A 24,036-nucleotide genomic window follows, 5' to 3' on the forward strand; every position below is an offset into this window, starting at 1 on the left:
TGATAGGTGTAACGTTAAAGGATAAGAAAAGAGCAGATTGGGTGAGGGAACAAACGCGAGTTAATGACATCTTAGTTGAAATCAAGAAAACGAAATGGGCATGGGCAGGATACGAAATGAGGAGGGAAGATAACCGATGGTCATTAAGGGTTACGGAATGGATTCCAAGCGAAGGGAAGCTTAGCAGAGGGCGGCAGAAAGTTAGGCGGGCGCATGAGATTAAGAAGTTTGCAGGGACGACATGGCCACACATAGTACATGATCGGGGTTGTTGGAGATGTATGGGAGAGGCCTTTGCCCCTCAGTAGGCGTAACCAGGCTGATGCTGATGATGATTCCGCCGGTCCATGCCAGTTGAGGCGCACAAGACCACGCAATAGCCGCACTGCGATAGCCGCACCACGAGGGAGTCATTGTTACTCCTGTCGTTTATCCGTCCTTTTTTTTGTTTACTTCACTTTGACGTTTAGAGCACTGGGCAGAAATCACATTCCGTCAGCATGGTCGACGGCGCTCACAATCATTTGTTTTAATTGGACAGTCGGATTCCCCCGATCTATGCCAGCTGGAGTGCAGCAGACTGTGCAAATGCTGCGCTGCTCTAATCACACCTCAAGGGTGTCATTGTTACTCTCATCGCTTACACACACCTTTTTTGCATTTCTTCACATTGACATTAAATAGCACTGGGCAGAAATCACATTGTGTCAGCATGGTCAACGGCCTTCGCAATCATTTCTTTTCATGGCAGAGTTAGATTCCCCCGTTGCATGCCAGGTGAACCACACCAGACAGTGCAAAGCCGCGCTACTCTAGTCCCACCTCATGGGAGTCATTGTTAGTCTCTTCGTTTACCCTCGCCTTGTTGCATTTTATCACGTTGACATTTAGGGGACTGGGCAGAGATCACATTGCATCAGCATGGTCAAAAGTCCTCGCAATGCTTTGTTTTAAATGGACAGTCAGATTCTCCCGGTCCATACCAGTTGAAGCGCAACGGAAAGTGCAAAGCGGCACAGCTCAATCCACACTGCAAGGGAGTCGTTCTTACTCCTGTCTTTAATCCACGCTTTTTTTTTCATTTTTTCACTTCGACATTTAGAGCACTGTGCAGAAATCACACTGCGTCAGCATGCTCAACGGCCCCCAGAATGGTTTGTTTTATTTGGACAGTGGATTCTGTCAGTCCATGCCAGTTCATTCGCACCAGACCGCGCAAGAGCTGCACTGCGCTAGCCGCACCTAAAGGGTGTCATAGTTACTCCTGTCGTTTATCCAGCCCTTTCCTTAATTTATTTATTTCACGTTTAAAGCACTAGGCAGAAATCAAATTGCGTCAGCATGGGCAACGGCCCTCGCAATCATTTGTTTTAAATGGACAGTCGGATTACCCCGATCTATCCCAGTTGAAGCGCACCCGGCAGCGCTAGAGCCGCACTGCTCTAGTCGCAGCTCAAGGGAGTCATTGTTACTCACTTAGCTCCCCCACGCCTTGTTCTATTTCTTCAGGTTGACATTTAGGGCACTGGGCACAAATCACCTTGCATAAAAATGGTCAATCGCCCTCGCAATTATATCTTTTAAAAGCACAGTAAGATTCCCCATGTGCATTCCAGTTGAACCACACCACACAGTGCAAAGCAGCACTGTTCTAGCCGCACCTCAAGGGAGTCATTGTTACTAACGTCCTTCACCCACGCTTTGTTCCATTTCCTCACATTGACATTTAGAGCCCTGGGCACAAATCACATTGCGTCAGCATCGTCAAAAGTCCTTGCAATGCTTTGTTTTAAGTGGACAGTCAGTTTCAGCCGCTCCATGCCAGTTGATGCACAACAGATAGCATAAAGCGCCACTCCTGAATCCATACTGCAAGGGAGTCATTCTTACTCCTGTCGTTTAACCACGCCTTTTTTTCATTTCTGCACGTTGACATTTACAGACCTGGGCAGAAATCACATTGCGTCAGCATGGTCAACGGCCCTCAAAATGCATTGTTTTATTTGGAGAGTCGGATTCTCCCGGTCCATGCCACTTGAAGCGCACCAGGCAGCGCAAGCGCCACACTGCTCTAGCCGCACCTCAAGAGAGCCATTGTTACTCGCTTTGTGTAGCCATGCCTTGTTGCATTTCTTCACGTTGACATTTAGAGCGCTGGGCAGAAGTCACATTACGTCAGCATGATCAAAAGTCTTCGCAAAGCTTTGTTTTAATGGACAGTTGGATTCCACCGGTCCATACCAAATGAAGCACAATGGATAGCACAAAGCGAAACTGCTCAATAAACTCTGCACGGGAGTCATTCTTACTCCTGTCCTTTATACCCACCTTTTTGCATTTCTTCACGTTGACATTTAGAGCACTGGCTCCCAGAATGCTTTGTTTCATTTGGACAGTGAATTCCGCCCGTCCATGCCAGTTGAGGCGTACCATACCGCGCAAGAGCTGCACTGCTCCAGCCGCACCTCACAGGAGTCACTCTTACACCTGTCCTTTATCCAGGCATTTCTTTATTTCATCACTTTGCCGTTTATAGCACTAGGCAGAAATCACATTGCGTCAGCATGGTGAACGGCCCGCGCAATTATTTGTTTTAAATGGACAGTCGGATTCCCCGGATCTATGCCAGTTGGAGTGCAGCAGACTGCGCAAGAGCCGCACTGCTCTAGTCGCACCTCGCGGGAGTCATTGTTACTCTCATCGCATTCACACCTTCTTGCATTTCTTCACGTTGACATTAAGTAGCACTGGGCAGAAATCACATAGTGTCAGCATCGGCAACAGCCTTCACAATCGTTTGTTTTAAGTGCACAGTGAGATTCCCGCGGTGCATGCCAGGTAAGCCACACCAGACAGTGCAGACCTGTGCTGCTCTAGTCGCACCTCATGGGAGTCATTGTTAGTCTCTTCGTTTACCCACGCCTTGTTGCATTTTATCAAGTTGACATATAGGGGACTGGGCAGAAATCACATTGCGTCAGCGTGGTCAAAAGTCCCCGCAATGCTTTGTTTTAAATCGACAGTCGGATTCCCCCGGTCTATACCAGTTCAAGCGCAATGGAAAGTGCAAAGCGGCACAGCTGAATGCACACTGCAAGGGAGTCATTCTTACTCATGTCGTTTATCCACACCTTTTTTTCATTTCTTTACTTTGACATTTAGAGCACTGTGCAGAAATCACACTGCGTCAGCACGGTCAACGGCCCCCAAAATGCTTTGTTTTATTTGGGCATTTTATTTTACAGGAGGTATTCAGAGACATGGATTGGGAAGATTTGGGGATAAAAGTTAATCGAGAATAGCTTAGTAACTCGCGATTCGCTGATGACATTGCCTTCCTTAGTACCTCAGGGGACCAATTGCAATGCATGTTCACTGACCTGGATAGGCAAAGCAGAAGAGTGGGTCTAAAATTAATCTGCAGGAAACTAAAGTAATGCTTAACAGTCTCGGAAGAAAACAGCAATTTACAATTGGCAGCGAGGCACTAGAAGTCGTAAGGGAATACATCAACTTAGGGCAGGTAGTGACAGCGGATGCGGATCATGAGACAGAAATATTCAGAAGAACAAGAATGGGCTGGGGTGCGTTTGGCAGGCATTCTCAGATGATGATTAGCAGGTTGCCATTATCCCCTCCAGAGGAAAGTATATAATACCTGTGTCTTACCAGCACTCACTTATGGGGCAGAAACCTGGAGGTTTACGAAATGGGTTTTGCTCAAATTGAGGACGACGCAACGAGCTATGGAAAGAAGAATGATAGGTGTAACGTTAAAGGATAAGAAAAGAGCAGATTGGGTGAGGGAACAAACGCGAGTTAATGACATCTTAGTTGAAATCAAGAAAACGAAATGGGCATGGGCAGGATACGAAATGAGGAGGGAAGATAACCGATGGTCATTAAGGGTTACGGAATGGATTCCAAGGGAAGGGAAGCTTAGCAGAGGGCGGCAGAAAGTTAGGCGGGCGCATGAGATTAAGAAGTTTGCAGGGACGACATGGCCACACATAGTACATGATCGGGGTTGTTGGAGATGTATGGGAGAGGCCTTTGCCCCTCAGTAGGCGTAACCAGGCTGATGCTGATGATGATTCCGCCGGTCCATGCCAGTTGAGGCGCACAAGACCACGCAATAGCCGCACTGCGATAGCCGCACCACGAGGGAGTCATTGTTACTCCTGTCGTTTATCCGTCCTTTTTTTTGTTTACTTCACTTTGACGTTTAGAGCACTGGGCAGAAATCACATTCCGTCAGCATGGTCGACGGCGCTCACAATCATTTGTTTTAATTGGACAGTCGGATTCCCCCGATCTATGCCAGCTGGAGTGCAGCAGACTGTGCAAATGCTGCGCTGCTCTAATCACACCTCAAGGGTGTCATTGTTACTCTCATCGCTTACACACACCTTTTTTGCATTTCTTCACATTGACATTAAATAGCACTGGGCAGAAATCACATTGTGTCAGCATGGTCAACGGCCTTCGCAATCATTTCTTTTCATGGCAGAGTTAGATTCCCCCGTTGCATGCCAGGTGAACCACACCAGACAGTGCAAAGCCGCGCTACTCTAGTCCCACCTCTTGGGAGTCATTGTTAGTCTCTTCGTTTACCCTCGCCTTGTTGCATTTTATCACGTTGACATTTAGGGGACTGGGCAGAGATCACATTGCATCAGCATGGTCAAAAGTCCTCGCAATGCTTTGTTTTAAATGGACAGTCAGATTCTCCCGGTCCATACCAGTTGAAGCGCAACGGAAAGTGCAAAGCGGCACAGCTCAATCCACACTGCAAGGGAGTCGTTCTTACTCCTGTCTTTAATCCACGCTTTTTTTTTCATTTTTTCACTTCGACATTTAGAGCACTGTGCAGAAATCACACTGCGTCAGCATGCTCAACGGCCCCCAGAATGGTTTGTTTTATTTGGACAGTGGATTCTGTCAGTCCATGCCAGTTCATTCGCACCAGACCGCGCAAGAGCTGCACTGCGCTAGCCGCACCTAAAGGGTGTCATAGTTACTCCTGTCGTTTATCCAGCCCTTTCCTTAATTTATTTATTTCACGTTTAAAGCACTAGGCAGAAATCAAATTGCGTCAGCATGGGCAATGGCCCTCGCAATCATTTGTTTTAAATGGACAGTCGGATTACCCCGATCTATCCCAGTTGAAGCGCACCCGGCAGCGCTAGAGCCGCACTGCTCTAGTCGCAGCTCAAGGGAGTCATTGTTACTCACTTAGCTCCCCCACGCCTTGTTCTATTTCTTCAGGTTGACATTTAGGGCACTGGGCACAAATCACCTTGCATAAAAATGGTCAATCGCCCTCGCAATTATATCTTTTAAAAGCACAGTAAGATTCCCCATGTGCATTCCAGTTGAACCACACCACACAGTGCAAAGCAGCACTGTTCTAGCCGCACCTCAAGGGAGTCATTGTTACTAACGTCCTTCACCCACGCTTTGTTCCATTTCCTCACATTGACATTTAGAGCCCTGGGCACAAATCACATTGCGTCAGCATCGTCAAAAGTCCTTGCAATGCTTTGTTTTAAGTGGACAGTCAGTTTCAGCCGCTCCATGCCAGTTGATGCACAACAGATAGCATAAAGCGCCACTCCTGAATCCATACTGCAAGGGAGTCATTCTTACTCCTGTCGTTTAACCACGCCTTTTTTTCATTTCTGCACGTTGACATTTACAGACCTGGGCAGAAATCACATTGCGTCAGCATGGTCAACGGCCCTCAAAATGCATTGTTTTATTTGGAGAGTCGGATTCTCCCGGTCCATGCCACTTGAAGCGCACCAGGCAGCGCAAGCGCCACACTGCTCTAGCCGCACCTCAAGAGAGCCATTGTTACTCGCTTTGTGTAGCCATGCCTTGTTGCATTTCTTCACGTTGACATTTAGAGCGCTGGGCAGAAGTCACATTACGTCAGCATGATCAAAAGTCTTCGCAAAGCTTTGTTTTAATGGACAGTTGGATTCCACCGGTCCATACCAAATGAAGCACAATGGATAGCACAAAGCGAAACTGCTCAATAAACTCTGCACGGGAGTCATTCTTACTCCTGTCCTTTATACCCACCTTTTTGCATTTCTTCACGTTGACATTTAGAGCACTGGCTCCCAGAATGCTTTGTTTCATTTGGACAGTGAATTCCGCCCGTCCATGCCAGTTGAGGCGTACCATACCGCGCAAGAGCTGCACTGCTCCAGCCGCACCTCACAGGAGTCACTCTTACACCTGTCCTTTATCCAGGCATTTCTTTATTTCATCACTTTGCCGTTTATAGCACTAGGCAGAAATCACATTGCGTCAGCATGGTGAACGGCCCGCGCAATTATTTGTTTTAAATGGACAGTCGGATTCCCCCGATCTATGCCAGTTGGAGTGCAGCAGACTGCGCAAGAGCCGCACTGCTCTAGTCGCACCTCGCGGGAGTCATTGTTACTCTCATCGCATTCACACCTTCTTGCATTTCTTCACGTTGACATTAAGTAGCACTGGGCAGAAATCACATAGTGTCAGCATCGGCAACAGCCTTCACAATCGTTTGTTTTAAGTGCACAGTGAGATTCCCGCGGTGCATGCCAGGTAAGCCACACCAGACAGTGCAGACCTGTGCTGCTCTAGTCGCACCTCATGGGAGTCATTGTTAGTCTCTTCGTTTACCCACGCCTTGTTGCATTTTATCAAGTTGACATATAGGGGACTGGGCAGAAATCACATTGCGTCAGCGTGGTCAAAAGTCCCCGCAATGCTTTGTTTTAAATGGACAGTCGGATTCCCCCGGTCTATACCAGTTCAAGCGCAATGGAAAGTGCAAAGCGGCACAGCTGAATGCACACTGCAAGGGAGTCATTCTTACTCCTGTCGTTTACCCAGCCTTTTTTCATTTCTGCACGTTGACATTTACAGACCTGGGCAGAAATCACATTGCGTCAGCATGGTCAACGGCCCTCAAAATGCATTGTTTTATTTGGAGAGTCGGATTCTCCCGGTCCATGCCAGTTGAAGCGCACCAGGCAGCGCAAGCGCCACACTGCTCTAGCCGCACCTCAAGAGAGCGATTGTTACTCGCTTTGTGTAGCCATGCCTTGTTGCATTTCTTCACGTTGACATTTAGAGCGCTGGGCAGAAGTCACATTACGTCAGCATGATCAAAAGTCTTCGCAAAGCTTTGTTTTAATGGATAGTTGGATTCCACCGGTCCATACCAAATGAAGCACAATGGATAGCACAAAGCGAAACTGCTCAATAAACTCTGCACGGGAGTCATTCTTACTCCTGTCCTTTATACCCACCTTTTTGCATTTCTTCACGTTGACATTTAGAGCACTGGCTCCCAGAATGCTTTGTTTCATTTGGACAGTGAATTCCGCCCGTCCATGCCAGTTGAGGCGTACCATACCGCGCAAGAGCTGCACTGCTCCAGCCGCACCTCACAGGAGTCACTCTTACACCTGTCCTTTATCCAGGCATTTCTTTATTTCATCACTTTGCCGTTTATAGCACTAGGCAGAAATCACATTGCGTCAGCATGGTGAACGGCCCGCGCAATTATTTGTTTTAAATGGACAGTCGGATTCCCCCGATCTATGCCAGTTGGAGTGCAGCAGACTGCGCAAGAGCCGCACTGCTCTAGTCGCACCTCGAGGGAGTCATTGTTACTCTCATGGCATACACACCTTCTTGCATTTCTTCACGTTGACATTAAATAGCACTGGGCAGAAATCACATAGTGTCAGCATCGGCAACAGCCTTCACAATCGTTTGTTTTAAGTGCACAGTGAGATTCCCGCGGTGCATGCCAGGTAAGCCACACCAGACAGTGCAGACCTGTGCTGCTCTAGTCGCACCTCATGGGAGTCATTGTTAGTCTCTTCGTTTACCCACGCCTTGTTGCATTTTATCAAGTTGACATATAGGGGACTGGGCCGAAATCACATTGCGTCAGCGTGGTCAAAAGTCCCCGCAATGCTTTGTTTTAAATCGACAGTCGGATTCCCCCGGTCTATACAAGTTCAAGCGCAATGGAAAGTGCAAAGCGGCACAGCTGAATGCACACTGCAAGGGAGTCATTCTTACTCATGTCGTTTATCCACACCTTTTTTTCATTTCTTTACTTTGACATTTAGAGCACTGTGCAGAAATCACACTGCGTCAGCACGGTCAACGGCCCCCAAAATGCTTTGTTTTATTTGGGCATTTTATTTTACAGGAGGTATTCAGAGACATGGATTGGGAAGATTTGGGGATAAAAGTTAATCGAGAATAGCTTAGTAACTCGCGATTCGCTGATGACATTGCCTTCCTTAGTACCTCAGGGGACCAATTGCAATGCATGTTCACTGACCTGGATAGGCAAAGCAGAAGAGTGGGTCTAAAATTAATCTGCAGGAAACTAAAGTAATGCTTAACAGTCTCGGAAGAAAACAGCAATTTACAATTGGCAGCGAGGCACTAGAAGTCGTAAGGGAATACATCAACTTAGGGCAGGTAGTGACAGCGGATGCGGATCATGAGACAGAAATATTCAGAAGAACAAGAATGGGCTGGGGTGCGTTTGGCAGGCATTCTCAGATGATGATTAGCAGGTTTTCATTATCCCCTCCAGAGGAAAGTATATAATACCTGTGTCTTACCAGTACTCACCTATGGGGCAGAAACCTGGAGGTTTACGAAATGGGTTTTGCTCAAATTGAGGACGACGCAACGAGCTATGGAAAGAAGAATGATAGGTGTAACGTTAAAGGATAAGAAAAGAGCAGATTGGGTGAGGGAACAAACGCGAGTTAATGACATCTTAGTTGAAATCAAGAAAAAGAAATGGGCATGGGCAGGATACGAAATGAGGAGGGAAGATAACCGATGGTCATTAAGGGTAACGGAATGGATTCCAAGGGAAGGGAAGCTTAGCAGAGGGCGGCAGAAAGTTAGGCGGGCGCATGAGATTAAGAAGTTTGCAGGGACGACATGGCCACACATAGTACATGATCGGGGTTGTTGGAGATGTATGGGAGAGGCCTTTGCCCTGCAGTAGGCGTAACCAGGCTGATGCTGATGATGATTCCGCCGGTCCATGCCAGTTGAGGCACACAAGTCCACGCAAGAGCCGCACTGCGATAGCCGCACCACAAGGGAGTCATTGTGACTCCTGTAGTTTATCCATGCCTTTTTTAATTACTTCAGTTTCACGTTTAGAGCACTGGGCAGAAATCACATTGCGTCAGCATGGCCGACGGCCCTCGCAATCATTTGTTTTAAATGGACAGTCGGATTCCCCCGATCGATGCCAGCTGGAGTGCAGCAGACTGTGCAAAAGCTGCACTGCTCTAGTCGCACCTCAAGGGAGTCATTGTTACTCTCACCGCTTACACACACCTTCTTGCATTTCTTCACGTTGACATTAAATAGCACTGGGCAGAAATCACATAATGTCAGCATCGGCAACAGCCTTCACAATCATTTGTTTTAAGTGCACAGTGAGATTCCCCCGGTGCATGCCAGGTAAGCCACACCAGACAGTGCAGAGCCGTGCTGCTCTAGTCGCACCTCATTGGAGTCATTGTTAGTCTCTTCGTTTACCCACGCCTTGTTGATTTTATCAAGTTGACATATAGGGGACTGGGCAGAGATCACATTGCATCAGCATGGTCAAAAGTCCTCGCAATGCTTTGTTTTCAATGGACAGTCAGATTCTCCCGGTCCATACCAGTTGAAGCGCAACGGAAAGTGCAAAGCGGCACAGCTCAATCCACACTGCAAGGGAGTCATTCTTACTCCTGTCTTTTATCCACGCTTTTTTTTTCATTTTTTCACTTCGACATTTAGAGCACTGTGCAGAAATCACACTGCGTCAGCATGCTCAACGGCCCCCAGAATGGTTTGTTTTATATGGACAGTGGATTCTGTCAGTCCATGCCAGTTCATTCGCACCAGACCGCGGAAGAGCTGTACTGCGCTAGCCGCACCTAAAGGGTGTCATAGTTACTCCTGTCGTTTAACCACGCCTTTTTTTCATTTCTTCACGTTGACATTTACAGACCTGGGCAGAAATCACATTGCGTCAGCATGGTCAACGGCCCTCAAAATGCATTGTTTTATTTGGAGAGTCGGATTCTCCCGGTCCATGCCAGTAGAAGCGCACCAAGCAGCGCAAGCGCCACACTGCTCTAGCCGCCCCTCAAGAGAGCCATTGTTACTCGCTTTGTGTAGCCATGCCTTGTTGCATTTCTTCACGTTGACATTTAGAGCGCTGGGCAGAAGTCACATTACGTCAGCATGATCAAAAGTCTTCGCAAAGCTTTGTTTTAATGGACAGTTGGATTCCACCGGTCCATACCAAATGAAGCACAATGGATAGCACAAAGCGAAACTTCTCAATAAACTCTGCACGGGAGTCATTCTTACTCCTGTCCTTTATACCCACCTTTTTGCATTTCTTCACGTTGACCTTTAGAGCACTGGCCCCCAGAATGCTTTGTTTCATTTGGACAGTGAATTCCACCGGTCCATGCCAGTTGAGGCGTACCATACCGTGCAAGAGCTGCACTGCTCCAGCCGCACCTCACAGGAGTCACTCTTACACCTGTCCTTTATCCAGGCATTTCTTTATTTCATCACTTTGCCGTTTAGAGCACTAGGCAGAAATCACATTGCGTCAGCATGGTGAACGGCCCTCGAATCATTTGTTTTAAATGGACAGTCGGATTCCCCCGATCTATGCCAGTTGGAGTGCAGCAGACTGCGCAAGAGCCGCACTGCTCTAGTCGCACCACGAGGGAGTCATTGTTACTCTCTTCGCTTACGCACACCTTCTTGCATTTCTTCACGTTGACATTAAATAGCACTGGGCAGAAATCACATAGTGTCAGCATCGGCAACAGCCTTCACAATCATTTGTTTTAAGTGCACAGTGAGATTCCCGCGGTGCATGCCAGGTAAACCACACCAGACAGTGCAGAACCGTGCTGCTCTAGTCGCACCTCATGGGAGTCATTGTTAGTCTCTTCGTTTACCCACGACTTGTTGCATTTTATCAAGTTGACATATAGGGGACTGGGCAGAAATCACACTGCGTCAGCACGGTCAACGGCCCCCAAAATGCTTTGTTTTATTTGGGCATTTTATTTTACAGGAGGTATTCAGAGACATGGATTGGGAAGAATTGGGGATAAAAGTTAATCGAGAATAGCTTAGTAACTCGCGATTCGCTGATGACATTGCCTTCCTCAGTACCTCAGGGGACCAATTGCAATGCATGTTCACTGACCTGGATAGGCAAAGCAGAAGAGTGGGTCTAACAATTAATCAGCAGGAAACTAAAGTAATGCTTAACAGTCTCGGAAGAAAACAGCAATTTACAATTGGCAGCGAGGCACTAGAAGTCGTAAGGGAATACATCAACTTAGGGCAGGTAGTGACAGCGGATGCGGATCATGAGACAGAAATATTCAGAAGAACAAGAATGGGCTGGGGTGTGTTTGGCAGGCATTCTCAGATGATGATTAGCAGGTTGCCATTATCCCCTCAAGAGGAAAGTATATAATACCTGTGTCTTACCAGTACTCAACTATGGGGCAGAAACCTGGAGGCTTACGAAAATGGTTCTGCTCAAATTGAGGACGACGCAACGAGCTATGGAAAGAAGAATGATAGGTGTAATGTTAAAGGATAAGAAAAGAGCAGATTGGGTGAGGGAACAAACGCGAGTTAATGATGTCTTAGTTGAAATCAAGAAAAAGAAATGGGCATGGGCAGGACACGAAATGAGGAGGGAAGATAACCAATGGTCATTAAGGGTTACGGAATGGATTCCAAGGGAAGGGAAGCTTAGCAGAGGGCGGCAGAAAGTTAGGCGGGCGCATGAGATTAAGAAGTTTGCAGGGACGACATGGCCACACATAGTACATGATCGGGGTTGTTGGAGATGTATGGGAGAGGCCTTTGCCCTGCAGTAGGCGTAACCAGGCTGATGCTGATGATGATTCCGCCGGTCCATGCCAGTTGAGGCACACAAGACCACGCAAGAGCCGCACTGCGATAGCCGCACCACAAGGGAGTCATTGTGACTCCTGTAGTTTATCCATGCCTTTTTTTATTTACTTCAGTTTCACGTTTAGAGCACTGGGCAGAAATCACATTGCGTCAGCATGGCCGACGGCCCTCGCAATCATTTGTTTTAAATGGACAGTCGGATTCCCCCGATCTATGCCAGCTGGAGTGCAGCAGACTGTGCAAATGCTGCGCTGCTCTAATCACACCTCAAGGGTGTCATTGTTACTCTCATCGCTTACACACACCTTTTTTGCATTTCTTCACATTGACATTAAATAGCACTGGGCAGAAATCACATTGTGTCAGCATGGTCAACGGCCTTCGCAATCATTTCTTTTCATGGCAGAGTTAGATTCCCCCGTTGCATGCCAGGTAAACCACACCAGACAGTGCAAAGCCGCGCTACTCTAGTCCCACCTCATGGGAGTCATTGTTAGTCTCTTCGTTTACCCTCGCCTTGTTGCATTTTATCACGTTGACATTTAGGGGACTGGGCAGAGATCACATTGCATCAGCATGGTCAAAAGTCCTCGCAATGCTTTGTTTTAAATGGACAGTCAGATTCTCCCGGTCCATACCAGTTGAAGCGCAACGGAAAGTGCAAAGCGGCACAGCTCAATCCACACTGCAAGGGAGTCATTCTTACTCCTGTCTTTTATCCACGCTTTTTTTTTTCATTTTTTCACTTCGACATTTAGAGCACTGTGCAGAAATCACACTGCGTCAGCATGCTCAACGGCCCCCAGAATGGTTTGTTTTATTTGGACAGTGGATTCTGTCAGTCCATGCCAGTTCATTCGCACCAGACCGCGCAAGAGCTGTACTGCGCTAGCCGCACCTAAAGGGTGTCATAGTTACTCCTGTCGTTTAACCACGCCTTTTTTTCATTTCTTCACGTTGACATTTACAGACCTGGGCAGAAATCACATTGCGTCAGCATGGTCAACGGCCCTCAAAATGCATTGTTTTATTTGGAGAGTCGGATTCTCCCGGTCCATGCCAGTTGAAGCGCACCAAGCAGCGCAAGCGCCACACTGCTCTAGCCGCCCCTCAAGAGAGCCATTGTTACTCGCTTTGTGTAGCCATGCCTTGTTGCATTTCTTCACGTTGACATTTAGAACGCTGGGCAGAAGTCACATTACGTCAGCATGATCAAAAGTCTTCGCAAAGCTTTGTTTTAATGGACAGTTGGATTCCACCGATCCATACCAAATGAAGCACAATGGATAGCACAAAGCGAAACTGCTCAATAAACTCTGCACGGGAGTCATTCTTACTCCTGTCCTTTATACCCACCTTTTTGCATTTCTTCACGTTGACCTTTAGAGCACTGGCCCCCAGAATGCTTTGTTTCATTTGGACAGTGAATTCCACCGGTCCATGCCAGTTGAGGCGTACCATACCGTGCAAGAGCTGTACTGCTCCAGCCGCACCTCACAGGAGTCACTCTTACACCTGTCCTTTATCCAGGCATTTCTTTATTTCATCACTTTGCCGTTTAGAGCACTAGGCAGAAATCACATTGCGTCAGCATGGTGAACGGCCCTCGAATCATTTGTTTTAAATGGACAGTCGGATTCCCCCGATCTATGCCAGTTGGAGTGCAGCAGACTGCGCAAGAGCCGCACTGCTCTAGTCGCACCACGAGGGAGTCATTGTTACTCTCTTCGCTTACGCACACCTTCTTGCATTTCTTCACGTTGACATTAAATAGCACTGGGCAGAAATCACATAGTGTCAGCATCGGCAACAGCCTTCACAATCAGTTGTTTTAAGTGCACAGTGAGATTCCCGCGGTGCATGCCAGGTAAACCACACCAGACAGTGCAGAACCGTGCTGCTCTAGTCGCACCTCATGGGAGTCATTGTTAGTCTCTTCGTTTACCCACGCCTTGTTGCATTTTATCAAGTTGACATATAGGGGACTGGGCAGAAATCACACTGCGTCAGCACGGTCAACGGCCCCCAAAATGCTATGTTTTATTTGGGCATTTTATTTTACAGGAGGTATTCAGAGACATGGATTGGGAAGAATTGGGGATAAAAGTTAATCGAGAATAGCTTAGTAACTCGCGATTCGCTGATGACATTGCCTTCCTCAGTACCTCAGGGGACCAATTGCAATGCATGTTCACTGACCTGGATAGGCAAAGCAGAAGAGTAGGTCTAACAATTAATCAGCAGGAAACTAAAGTAATGCTTAACAGTCTCGGAAGAAAACAGCAATTTACAATTGGCAGCGAGGCACTAGAAGTCGTAAGGGAATACATCAACTTAGGGCAGGTAGTGACAGCGGATGCGGATCATGAGACAGAAATATTCAGAAGAACAAGAATGGGCTGGGGTGTGTTTGGCAGGCATTCTCAGATGATGATTAGCAGGTTGCCATTATCCCCTCAAGAGGAAAGTATATAATACCTGTGTCTTACCAGTACTCAACTATGGGGCAGAAACCTGGAGGCTTACGAAAATGGTTCTGCTCAAATTGAGGACGACGCAACGAGCTATGGAAAGAAGAATGATAGGTGTAATGTTAAAGGATAAGAAAAGAGCAGATTGGGTGAGGGAACAAACGCGAGTTAATGATGTCTTAGTTGAAATCAAGAAAAAGAAATGGGCATGGGCAGGACACGAAATGAGGAGGGAAGATAACCAATTTTCATTAAGGGTTACGGAATGGATTCCAAGGGAAGGGGAGCTTAGCAGAGGGCGGCAGAAAGTTAGGCGGGCGCATGAGATTAAGAAGTTTGCAGGGACGACATGGCCACACTTAGTACATGATCGGGGTTGTTGGAGATGTATGGGAGAGGCCTTTGCCCTGCAGTAGGCGTAACCAGGCTGATGCTGATTCCGCCGGTCCATGCCAGTTGAGGCACACAAGACCACGCAAGAGCCGCACTGCGATAGCCGCTCCACAAGGGAGTCATGGTTACTCCTGTCGTTTATCCGTCCTTTTTTTTAATTACTTCACTTTGACGTTTAGAGCACTGGGCAGAAATCACATTGCGTAAGCATGGTGAACGGCCCTCGCAATCATTTGTTATAAATTGACAGTCGGATTCCCCCGATCTATGCCAGTTGGAGTGCAGCAGACTGCGCAAGAGCCGCACTGCTCTAGGCGCACCTCAAGGGAGTCATTGTTACTCTCACCGCTTACACACACCTTCTTGCATTTCTTCACGTTGACATTATATAGCACTGGGCAGAAATCACATTCCGTCAGCATGGTCGACGGCGCTCACAATCATTTGTTTTAATTGGACAGTCGGATTCCCCCGATCTATGCCAGCTGGAGTGCAGCAGACTGTGCAAATGCTGCGCTGCTCTAATCACACCTCAAGGGTGTCATTTTACTCTCATCGCTTACACACACCTTTTTTGCATTTCTTCACCTTGACATTAAATAGCACTGGGCAGAAATCACATTGTGTCAGCATGGTCAACGGCCTTCGCAATCATTTCTTTTCATGGCAGAGTTAGATTCCCCCGTTGCATGCCAGGTAAACCACACCAGACAGTGCAAAGCCGCGCTACTCTAGTCCCACCTCATGGGAGTCATTGTTAGTCTCTTCGTTTACCCTCGCCTTGTTGCATTTTATCACGTTGACATTTAGGGGACTGGGCAGAGATCACATTGCATCAGCATGGTCAAAAGTCCTCGCAATGCTTTGTTTTAAATGGACAGTCAGATTCTCCCGGTCCATACCAGTTGAAGCGCAACGGAAAGTGCTAAGCGGCACAGCTCAATCCACACTGCAAGGGAGTCATTCTTACTCCTGTCTTTTATCCACGCTTTTTTTTTCATTTTTTCACTTCGACATTTAGAGCACTGTGCAGAAATCACACTGCGTCAGCATGCTCAACGGCCCCCAGAATGGTTTGTTTTATTTGGACAGTGGATTCTGTCAGTCCATGCCAGTTCATTCGCACCAGACCGCGCAAGAGCTGTACTGCGCTAGCCGCACCTAAAGGGTGTCATAGTTACTCCTGTCGTTTAACCACGCCTTTTTTTCATTTCTTCACGTTGACATTTACAGACCTGGGCAGAAATCACATTGCGTCAGCATGGTCAACGGCCCTCAAAATGTATTGTTTTATTTGGAGAGTCGGATTCTCCCGGTCCATGCCAGTTGAAGCGCACCAAGCAGCGCAAGCGCCACACTGCTCTAGCCGCCCCTCAAGAGAGCCATTGTTACTCGATTTGTGTAGCCATGCCTTGTTGCATTTCTTCACGTTGACATTTAGAGCGCTGGGCAGAAGTCACATTACGTCAGCATGATCAAAAGTCTTCGCAAAGCTTTGTTTTAATGGACAGTTGGATTCCACCGGTCCATACCAAATGAAGCACAATGGATAGCACAAAGCGAAACTGCTCAATAAACTCTGCACGGGAGTCATTCTTACTCCTGTCCTTTATACCCACCTTTTTGCATTTCGTCACGTTGACCTTTAGAGCACTGGCCCCAAGAATGCTTTGTTTTATTTGGAGAGTGAATTCCGCCGGTCCATGCCAGTTGAGGCGTACCATACCGTGCAAGAGCTGCACTGCTCCAGCCGCACCTCACAGGAGTCACTCTTACACCTGTCCTTTATCCAGGCATTTCTTTATTTCATCACTTTGCCGTTTAGAGCACTAGGCAGAAATCACATTGCGTCAGCATGGTGAACGGCCCTCGAATCATTTGTTTTAAATGGACAGTCGGATTCCCCCGATCTATGCCAGTTGGAGTGCAGCAGACTGCGCAAGAGCCGCACTGCTCTAGTCGCACCACGAGGGAGTCATTGTTACTCTCTTCGCTTACGCACACCTTCTTGCATTTCTTCACGTTGACATTAAATAGCACTGGGCAGAAATCACATAGTGTCAGCATCGGCAACAGCCTTCACAATCATTTGTTTTAAGTGCACAGTGAGATTCCCGCGGTGCATGCCAGGTAAACCACACCAGACAGTGCAGAACCGTGCTGCTCTAGTCGCACCTCATGGGAGTCATTGTTAGTCTCTTCGTTTACCCACGACTTGTTGCATTTTATCAAGTTGACATATAGGGGACTGGGCAGAAATCACACTGCGTCAGCACGGTCAACGGCCCCCAAAATGCTTTGTTTTATTTGGGCATTTTATTTTACAGGAGGTATTCAGAGACATGGATTGGGAAGAATTGGGGATAAAAGTTAATCGAGAATAGCTTAGTAACTCGCGATTCGCTGATGACATTGCCTTCCTCAGTACCTCAGGGGACCAATTGCAATGCATGTTCACTGACCTGGATAGGCAAAGCAGAAGAGTGGGTCTAACAATTAATCAGCAGGAAACTAAAGTAATGCTTAACAGTCTCGGAAGAAAACAGCAATTTACAATTGGCAGCGAGGCACTAGAAGTCGTAAGGGAATACATCAACTTAGGGCAGGTAGTGACAGCGGATGCGGATCATGAGACAGAAATATTCAGAAGAACAAGAATGGGCTGGGGTGTGTTTGGCAGGCATTCTCAGATGATGATTAGCAGGTTGCCATTATCCCCTCAAGAGGAAAGTATATAATACCTGTGTCTTACCAGTACTCAACTATGGGGCAGAAACCTGGAGGCTTACGAAAATGGTTCTGCTCAAATTGAGGACGACGCAACGAGCTATGGAAAGAAGAATGATAGGTGTAATGTTAAAGGAAAAGAAAAGAGCAGATTGGGTGAGGGAACAAACGCGAGTTAATGATGCCTTAGTTGAAATCAAGAAAAAGAAATGGGCATGGGCAGGACACGAAATGAGGAGGGAAGATAACCAATTTTCATTAAGGGTTACGGAATGGATTCCAAGGGAAGGGGAGCTTAGCAGAGGGCGGCAGAAAGTTAGGCGGGCGCATGAGATTAAGAAGTTTGCAGGGACGACATGGCCACACTTAGTACATGATCGGGGTTGTTGGAGATTTATGGGAGAGGCCTTTGCCCTGCAGTAGGCGTTACCAGGCTGATGCTGATTCCGCCGGTCCATGCCAGTTGAGGCACACAAGACCACGCAAGAGCCGCACTGCGATAGCCGCTCCACAAGGGAGTCATGGTTACTCCTGTCGTTTATCCGTCCTTTTTTTTAATTACTTCACTTTGACGTTTAGAGCACTGGGCAGAAATCACATTGCGTAAGCATGGTGAACGGCCCTCGCAATCATTTGTTATAAATTGACAGTCGGATTCCCCCGATCTATGCCAGTTGGAGTGCAGCAGACTGCGCAAGAGCCGCACTGCTCTAGGCGCACCTCAAGGGAGTCATTGTTACTCTCACCGCTTACACACACCTTCTTGCATTTCTTCACGTTGACATTATATAGCACTGGGCAGAAATCACATTCCGTCAGCATGGTCGACGGCGCTCACAATCATTTGTTTTAATTGGACAGTCGGATTCCCCCGATCTATGCCAGCTGGAGTGCAGCAGACTGTGCAAATGCTGCGCTGCTCTAATCACACCTCAAGGGTGTCATTGTTACTCTCATCGCTTACACACACCTTTTTTGCATTTCTTCACATTGACATTAAATAGCACTGGGCAGAAATCACATTGTGTCAGCATGGTCAACGGCCTTCGCAATCATTTCTTTTCATGGCAGAGTTAGATTCCCCCGTTGCATGCCAGGTAAACCACACCAGACAGTGCAAAGCCGCGCTTCTCTAGTCCCACCTCATGGGAGTCATTGTTAGTCTCTTCGTTTACCCTCGCCTTGTTGCATTTTATCACGTTGACATTTAGGGGACTGGGCAGAGATCACATTGCATCAGCATGGTCAAAAGTCCTCGCAATGCTTTGTTTTAAATGGACAGTCAGATTCTCCCGGTCCATACCAGTTGAAGCGCAACGGAAAGTGCAAAGCGGCACAGCTCAATCCACACTGCAAGGGAGTCATTCTTACTCCTGTCTTTTATCCACGCTTTTTTTTTCATTTTTTCACTTCGACATTTAGAGCACTGTGCAGAAATCACACTGCGTCAGCATGCTCAACGGCCCCCAGAATGGTTTGTTTTATTTGGACAGTGGATTCTGTCAGTCCATGCCAGTTCATTCGCACCAGACCGCGCAAGAGCTGTACTGCGCTAGCCGCACCTAAAGGGTGTCATAGTTACTCCTGTCGTTTATCCAGCCCTTTCCTTAATTCATTTATTTCACGTTTAAAGCACTAGGCAGAAATCAAATTGCGTCAGCATGGTCAACGGCCCTCGCAATCATTTGTTTTAAATGGACAGTCGGATTACCCCGATCTATCCCAGTTGAAGCGCACCAGGCAGCGCTAGAGCCGCACTGCTCTAGCCGCAGCTCAAGGGAGTCATTGTTACTCACTTAGCTCCCCCACGCCTTGTTCTATTTCTTCAGGTTGACATTTAGGGCACTGGGCACAAATCACCTTGCATAAAAATGGTCAACCGCCCTCGCAATTATATCTTTTAAAAGCACAGTAAGATTCCCCCTGTGCATTCCAGTTGAACCACACCAGACAGTGCAAAGCAGCACTGTTCTAGCCGCACCTCAAGGGAGTTATTGTTACTAACGTCCTTCACTCACGCTTTGTTCCATTTCCTCACATTGACATTTAGAGCCCTGGGCACAAATCACATTGCGTCAGCATCGTCAAAAGTCCTTGCAATGCTTTGTTTTAAGTGGACAGTCAGTTTCAGCCGGTCCATGCCAGTTGAAGCACAACAGATAGCATAAAGCGCCACTCCTGAATCCACACTGCAAGGGAGTCATTCTTACTCCTGTCGTTTAACCACGCCTTTTTTTCATTTCTGCACGTTGACATTTACAGACCTGGGCAGAAATCACATTGCGTCAGCATGGTCAACGGCCCTCAAAATGCATTGTTTTATTTGGAGAGTCGGATTCTCCCGGTCCATGCCAGTTGAAGCGCACCAGGCAGCGCAAGCGCCACACTGCTCTAGCCGCATGTCAAGAGAGCCATTGTTACTCGCTTTGTGTAGCCATGCCTTCTTGCATTTCTTCACGTTGACATTTAGAGCGCTGGGCAGAAGTCACATTACGTCAGCATGATCAAAAGTCTTCGCAAAGCTTTGTTTTAATGGACAGTTGGATTCCACCGGTCCATACCAAATGAAGCACAATGGATAGCACAAAGCGAAACTGCTCAATAAACTCTGCACGGGAGTCATTCTTACTCCTGTCCTTTATACCCACCTTTTTGCATTTCTTCACGTTGACATTTAGAGCACTGGCTCCCAGAATGCTTTGTTTCATTTGGACAGTGAATTCCGCCCGTCCATGCCAGTTGAGGCGTACCATACCGCGCAAGAGCTGCACTGCTCCAGCCGCACCTCACAGGAGTCACTCTTACACCTGTCCTTTATCCAGGCATTTCTTTATTTCATCACTTTGCGTTTAGAGCACTAGGCAGAAATCACATTGCGTCAGCATGGTGAACGGCCCGCGTAATCATTTGTTTTAAATGGACAGTCGGATTCCCCCGATCTATGCCAGTTGGAGTGCAGCAGACTGCGCAAGAGCCGCACTGCTCTAGTCGCACCTCGAGGGAGTCATTGTTACTCTCATCGCATACACACCTTCTTGCATTTCTTCACGTTGACATTAAATAGCACTGGGCAGAAATCACATTGTGTCAGCATCGGCAACAGCCTTCACAATCATTTGTTTTAAGTGCACAGTGAGATTCCCCCAGTGCATGACAGGTAAACAACACCAGACAGTGCAAAGCTGTGCTGCTCTAGTCGCACCTCATGGGAGTCATTGTTAGTCTCTTCGTTTACCCACGCCTTGTTGATTTTATCAAGTTGACATATAGGGGACTGGGCAGAAATCACATTGCGTCAGCATGGTCAAAAGTCCCCGCAATGCTTTGTTTTAAATGGACAGTCGGATTCCCCCGGTCCATGCCAGTTGATGCACAACAGATAGCATAAAGCGCCACTCCTGAATCCACACTGCAAGGGAGTCATTCTTACTCCTGTCGTTTAACCACGCCTTTTTTTCATTTCTGCACGTTGACATTTACAGACCTGGGCAGAAATCACATTGCGTCAGCATGGTCAACGGCCCCCAAAATGCTTTGTTTTATTTGGGCATTTTATTTTACAGGAGGTATTCAGAGACATGGATTGGGAAGATTTGGGGATAAAAGTTAATCGAGAATAGCTTAGTAACTCGCGATTCGCTGATGACATTGCCTTCCTTAGTACCTCAGGGGACCAATTGCAATGCATGTTCACTGACCTGGATAGGCAAAGCAGAAGAGTGGGTCTAAAAATTAATCTGCAGGAAACTAAAGTAATGCTTAACAGTCTCGGAAGAAAACAGCAATTTACAATTGGCAGCGAGGCACTAGAAGTCGTAAGGGATTACATCAACTTAGGGCAGGTAGTGACAGCGGATGCGGATCATGAGACAGAAATATTCAGAAGAACAAGAATGGGCTGGGGTGCGTTTGGCAGGCATTCTCAGATGATGATTAGCAGGTTGCCATTATCCCCTCAAGAGGAAAGTATATAATACCTGAGTCTTACCAGTACTCACCTATGGGGCAGAAACCTGGAGGCTTACGAAATGGGTTCTGCTCAAATTGAGGACGACGCAACGAGCTATGGAAAGAAGAATGATAGGTGTAACGTTAAAGGATAAGAAAAGAGCAGATTGGGTGAGGGAACAAACGCGAGTTAATGACATCTTAGTTGAAATCAAGAAAAAGAAATGGGCATGGCCAGGATACGAAATGAGGAGTGAAGATAACCGATGGTCATTAAGGGTTACGGAATAGATTCCAAGGGAAGGGAAGCTTAGCAGAGGGCGGCAGAAAGTTAGGCGGGCGCATGAGATTAAGAAGTTTGCAGGGACGACATGGCCACACATAGTACATGATCGGGGTTGTTGGAGATGTACGAGGAGGCCTTTGCCCTGCAGTAGGCGTAACCAGGCTGATGCTGATGATGATTCCGCCGGTCCATGCCAGTTGAGGCACACAAGACCACGCAAGAGCCGCACTGCGATAGCCGCACCACAAGGGAGTCATTGTGACTCCTGTAGTTTATCCTTGCCTTTTTTTATTTACTTCAGTTTCACGTTTAGAGCACTGGGCAGAAATCACATTGCGTCAGCATGGTCGACGGCCCTCGCAATCATTTGTTTTAAATGGACAGTCGGATTCCCCCGATCTATGCAAGCTGGAGTGCAGCAGACTGTGCAAAAGCTGCACTGTTCTAGTCGCACCTCAAGGGAGTCATTGTTACTCTCATAGCTTACACACACCTTCTTGCATTTCTTCACGTTGACATTAAATAGCACTGGGCAGAAATCACATTGTGTCAGCATCGGCAACAGCCTTCACAATCATTTGTTTTAAGTGCACAGTGAGATTCCCCCGGTGCATGCCAGGTAAGCCACACCAGACAGTGCAGAGCCGTGCTGCTCTAGTCGCACCTCATGGGAGTCATTGTTAGTCTCTTCGTTTACCCACGCCTTGTTGATTTTATCAAGTTGACATATAGGGGACTGGGCAGAGATCACATTGCATCAGCATGGTCAAAAGTCCTCGCAATGCTTTGTTTTCAATGGACAGTCAGATTGTCCCGGTCCATACCAGTTGAAGCGCAACGGAAAGTGCAAAGCGGCACAGCTCAATCCACACTGCAAGGGAGTCATTCTTACTCCTGTCTTTTATCCACGCTTTTTTTTTCATTTTTTCACTTCGACATTTAGAGCACTGTGCAGAAATCACACTGCGTCAGCATGCTCAACAGCCCCCAGAATTGTTTGTTTCATTTGGACAGTGGATTCTGTCAGTCCATGCCAGTTCATTCGCACCAGACCGCGCAAGAGCTGTACTGCGCTAGCCGCACCTAAAGGGTGTCATAGTTACTCCTGTCGTTTAAACACGCCTTTTTTTCATTTCTTCACGTTGACATTTACAGACCTGGGCAGAAATCACATTGCGTCAGCATGGTCAACGGCCCTAAAAATGCATTGTTTTATTTGGAGAGTCGGATTCTCCCGGTCCATGCCAGTTGAAGCGCACCAAGCAGCGCAAGCGCCACACTGCTCTAGCCGCCCCTCAAGAGAGCCATTGTTACTCGCTTTGTGTAGCCATGCCTTGTTGCATTTCTTCACGTTGACATTTAGAGCGCTGGGCAGAAGTCACATTACGTCAGCATGATCAAAAGTCTTCGCAAAGCTTTGTTTTAATGGACAGTTGGATTCCACCGGTCCATACCAAATGAAGCACAATGGATAGCACAAAGCGAAACTGCTCAATAAACTCTGCACGGGAGTCATTCTTACTCCTGTCCTTTATACCCACCTTTTTGCATTTCTTCACGTTGACCTTTAGAGCACTGGCCCCCAGAATGCTTTGTTTCATTTGGACAGTGAATTCCGCCGGTCCATGCCAGTTGAGGCGTAGCATACCGTGCAAGAGCTGCACTGCTCCAGCCGCACCTCACAGGAGTCACTCTTACACCTGTCCTTTATCCAGGCATTTCTTTATTTCATCACTTTGCCGTTTAGAGCACTAGGCAGAAATCACATTGCGTCAGCATGGTGAACGGCCCTCGAATCATTTGTTTTAAATGGACAGTCGGATTCCCCCGATCTATGCCAGTTGGAGTGCAGCAGACTGCGCAAGAGCCGCACTGCTCTAGTCGCACCGCGAGGGAGTCATTGTTACTCTCTTCGCTTACGCACACCTTCTTGCATTTCTTCACGTTGACATTAAATAGCACTGGGCAGAAATCACATAGTGTCAGCATCGGCAACAGCCTTCACAATCATTTGTTTTAAGTGCTCAGTGAGATTCCCGCGGTGCATGCCAGGTAAACCACACCAGACAGTGCAGAACCGTGCTGCTCTAGTCGCACCTCATGGGAGTCATTGTTAGTCTCTTCGTTTACCAACGCCTTGTTGCATTTTATCAAGTTGACATATAGGGGACTGGGCAGAAATCACACTGCGTCAGCACGGTCAACGGC

The sequence above is a fragment of the Dermacentor albipictus genome, unplaced genomic scaffold (assembly GCF_038994185.2).
Source record: "Dermacentor albipictus isolate Rhodes 1998 colony unplaced genomic scaffold, USDA_Dalb.pri_finalv2 scaffold_32, whole genome shotgun sequence".
NCBI classification, from domain to species: Eukaryota; Metazoa; Arthropoda; class Arachnida; order Ixodida; family Ixodidae; genus Dermacentor; species Dermacentor albipictus.